The sequence below is a fragment of the Hyla sarda genome (assembly GCF_029499605.1).
Source record: "Hyla sarda isolate aHylSar1 chromosome 2 unlocalized genomic scaffold, aHylSar1.hap1 SUPER_2_unloc_6, whole genome shotgun sequence".
NCBI lineage: Eukaryota > Metazoa > Chordata > Amphibia > Anura > Hylidae > Hyla > Hyla sarda.
Window position 1 is genome coordinate 293,472 of NW_026607613.1, and position 4,440 is coordinate 297,911.

General features: G+C 48.9%; 1 long non-coding RNA gene across 1 annotated transcript; it reads right to left on the minus strand.

Moving 5' to 3' along the window:
- Positions 1-3,426: 3,426 nt before the first annotated feature.
- LOC130298384 (uncharacterized) lies at positions 3,427-4,174 on the minus strand. Its single transcript, XR_008849770.1, has 3 exons — positions 4,063-4,174; positions 3,798-3,962; positions 3,427-3,695 (listed from the first exon to the last, which is right to left on the minus strand). It is a non-coding gene; the product is annotated as an uncharacterized LOC130298384 (long non-coding RNA).
- Between the last annotated feature and the right edge of the window lie 266 nt (positions 4,175-4,440).

The window sequence follows — 4,440 nt, forward strand, 5'->3', positions numbered from 1 at the left end:
CACCCCAGCTCCTCCCACAATGCCAGCACCTGCCTTGCCCGACCGCACGGGCTCTGCGGATGATTCCGGCACCCGGACACTCCCCCCCCCTCACAGAGGAGTGCCCCGCAGTGCCCACAGAACACACTATACTCGGAGGACCGCCCCCCGAGCACATGGACCTACCACTCTCTGCCACCAGCACCCGGACACTCCCCCCCCTCACAGGGGAGTGCCCTGCAGTGCCGGTAGTGCCCACAGAACTCAGGGAACCTCCCCCCGAGCACACGGCGGCATAGCTCGCCTCTGGAACTTGGACACGCCCCCCGCCACCCTGGGGCGGTCCTGCAGTGCCAGAGCTGCCCACCATGAGCCCATCCTGCCCCTCCCTACCGGCAGGATGGGTGGGCTTCACGTCTATTGCATCCACAACCTTTACGGACGCCATGCTGTACCCCCCATGCTGGCTCCGTTCCACCACAGAAACGGGGTCTGGCAGTCTGGGGGGCCCAGCAGCCTGAACCAGCTTTGCAGCTGGCCCAGATTGCTGGAAAGGAACAAAGACATACTGCACAGTTTCCTGCATCTTATGTTTCTTAGCTTTATGCTTAACTGCCACATCCTCACATGGGTTTTCTCCAAAAGTGAAATTCTGGAGGTGGGCTGGGGACTCCTGTAACACTATAGCCCTCAGCAATTCCCCAGCCTCACTCTCCACATCATCCTCCTCGCTATCAGTAAGTGGAAGTGCCACCTGTGCCGGCTCAATGTAGCTGTCCTGGGTGGTATGGGCTACAGGCACAGCATCTTTCTCCACAACTGCACTTTCCACCACCTTCTCCTCTTCCTCACCACCATCCTCACTTTCTTCACCGCCACTACTCTCCCCATCATCCACCTCCACCTTACCTGGGGATTTCATGGCGGCAAACTGATCCTCGTTGATCAGCTTCTCCCGGAAGAGGCCGCTCCCTTCAATGATCTCTGCCCTCCGCATCTCTAATTTCACAATTTCACTTTTCAGCGCTGAGATCCTTTTCTTTAATTCTGGATGGTTCTTTTTGGACCCCGTATTTGCCAGATTCTGAGACACCCGTAGATTCTCTCTGGCCATCTTCAGCTCCTTGCCGCACTGGTCGTACTCCGCAAACCTTGCGGCCATGCAAGAGCAGTAGGTCTCGCTGGACTCTTTGGGCTCTCTCTCAGCCCACAACTCCACACTTTTCCTCCTCACCTTCTTTCTACCAGATCTCTGGCTGGCACACTTTGCCGGAGGAGCAGAGCCTGCATTGCTGCAGACTCTGCTAGATCTTCTTCCTCCGGCCGGAACATTGGCTGTTGCAGTTTTCTCTCCACTCCCCGCCAGCCTGGAAGAACGAGGAGTGGAGGCCCGAGACTCCATACAGGGAGGCTCTCCTAAGGATCCTGCCACGCTCCTGGGAAAAGCTCATGTAACACCTGCTGCTTTGCCTCTGGAAGTCTGGAGGAGCTCAGAAAGGGACACACCCGCTCGCTGCACACACTGAACTTCTCTGGACTACAGGAAGTGCGCTCTGCTGACACCTCTGTCCATGTCAGGAACTGTCCGGAGTAGGAGAAGTTTACTATGGAGATTTGCTCCTACTCACAGAGAGCACTGTAGTCAGACCAAAAAGAACTTTACAACTTCCTCTGTAGCATACGGCAGCTGATAAGTACTGTAAGGATTAAGATTTTTAAGAAGTAATTTACAAATCTGTTTAACTTTCTGGCACCAGTTGATTTAAAAAAATAAAATAATGTTTTCCCCCGGAGTACCCCTTTTACGTAACACCTGTAAATTCTGCACTACGAATATCACCAGCCACTGAAGAGAGAGGTCATCCAACAACTGAATTCCCAAAAAAATCAGCCACTAAATCCCTCAAGCAACCGTTCAGCCCCAGTCCAGAACCATCTGACCGGACCACAGGGACCAGTGTGGAGGAGAACAGTGTCCAGGCTGTGAAAGAGAAGAACACTGGAGCAGCCAGATACACTGACTCTAAGGCTGAGCCTCATATTTCTACCGAAGCTGCAGAGTTATAGGGGAACTGTAAAAATGAAAGTACTACAACCCCCAGTGTGGTCAGTCTGTGCCCCCCTAAGGGTTAGGGTTGGAGGAGGCACAGGTTGTACAGACACACTACAATGGGAGTTGTAGTACTGTAGTTGTTAAAGAAAAAAAAGATGTTTTCATCAGGTTGCCCATAGCAACCAATCAGATTGCTTCTTTCATTCTTGAGAAGACCTCTGAAAAATAAAAGAAGTGATCTGATTGGTTGCTAAGAGCAACTGGACAACATTTCCTCTCCACAGGTACATTTCCCCGATTGTCTTCATATTTAGGATGAGAATCTACTGACAAAGTGAGTAGCCAACCATTTCTGGGCATAAAACTCTGTAAGAGACAGCAGTCTGGGGGCGTCTGTGGTGGACATGAAGGAAGGGGGGGGGTCCAGGGAAATTGAGATTTGACGTCTGCAGCGCGCTTCTCACTGAGCAACGGGTCTCATCCCAGGTATTGCAGGGAGACCCCCCACGATCAGCTACTTATCCCATAACCCATGGATAGGGGATAAGTTAATTTTTGCCATAGTTCTCCTTTAATTGGCCAGAACACACCCAAAATCGGTCCCAGCCAAACATTGCTTCATGTCCTGTCATTTCTCCCAGCTGTTCTTTTTCTACCTGCTTGTAAGGCATGCCTACACTCTCTAATTCTTTAAAGTGGTACTCCGCCCCTAGATATCTTATCCCCTACCTTAAGGATAGGACAAAAGATGACTGATCACTGGGACCCCCGTGATCTCCATGCAGCACCCGGCGTTCCAAATAATATATTTAGAACTCTGGGTTCTCGTGGTGCGGGTCGTGACCTCACGCCACGCCCTTTCCATTTATGTCTATGGGAGGTGGTGTGATGTCACAAGAAGGTGTGACATGATGTCACGAATCCCACCACAGGAACCAGTGATCTAAACATACTATTTAGAATTTTGGTTGCTGCATGGAGATTGCTGGGGTCCCAGCAGCAGGATCCCCTTGATCAGACATCTTATCCCCTATCCTTTACATAGGGGATAAGATATCTAGAGGCGGAGTACCCCTTTAAGGGACAGTTCATGTACCCAAAAGTTGCTCCTTTGCAACCGTATGACCCCTAGCAAGTTCCCTGCATGAGTCCCATTCATCAGAAAAAGGCTTGTGCATGGAACTTGCTGGGTGTTCTACGTTTGCCTCATAAACTGCACCACCTAGCACCAGTTGCCTCTCTCCGCACCGCATTATGCAGATCGTGCAGGAGAGCAGCTTTGGTCATCCATGTTTTGCTAACTCTATTTTCACACACAGAAATAAATAAATGAGTCGAACAAGTCAAAGAACAGTTTAAAAAAAGGGGAACTTTATTTATTATTTATTAAAATGTTTGTGTAGGGGACTTTTTGTAACCTCCCATCACTCACAAAGAGCGTACAGTAACTTATACTCAGGACAGGAAAAACCTCCAGAGGGGAGGAAACCTGTAGGGAATCCATGGCTACTGTATGGCCCTTCCTCTGGGCATACTAAAGGAGGTTACCTCTATAATTTGGGCAAATGTTTCTGTGTATGTGCATGATTCCTAGGCCTGTGCCTTCATCCAACGTCTTGCTGTAGGTCCCGAAATGCTACTCCATGTCCTGGAAATAGTGCATCTAAGATAGGGGACAAAAAAGATAGATTATTTACATGTTTATCATAGAAATACACATGGAACTGCACTAAAGACCTTTTGGACAAAACAATGTAACACTTACCAGTCACAGTCATGTGCATGACTTTGCATTCCCGTGTCCCTACACAGTGTCCAGCACCGGCCCCTCACTGATGAACAGGACCAGTGTTATTTCTGGGGCTATGCCTTCATCCAACGTCTTGCTGTAGGTCCGGAAATGCTACTCCATGTCCTGGAGATAGTGCATCTAAGATAAGAAAAAAAAGATAAATTATTTACATGTTTATCATAGAAATACACATGGAACTGCACTAAAGATCTTTTGGACACAACAATGTAACACTTACCAGTCACAGTCATGTGTATGACTTTGCATTCCCGCGTCCCTACACAGTGTCCAGCACCGGCCCCTCACTGATGGAGAATGAACAGGAGCCGTGTTATTTCTGCTCAGTGCTGCTCTTTGGTGGACAATGGTTATGACATCACATGTGTGACACGCTGTTACCTCCTGGGAGTTCTATTTCAGTAGTGCTGCTCTCTGATTGGCTGAAAATAAAAAAAGCTTTCTAATATATTCTGTATGTCTGTTATCTAAGGTTTTTGACAAATTTTATTAAAATGGCGCCACTCCCTGTGGGTGCGTTATATTTGTTTCTCCTAACCAGACATTCTGTATATGTAATATCATTTGGTGGCCCCTACAGCCTGGGCCCATAGGTTTC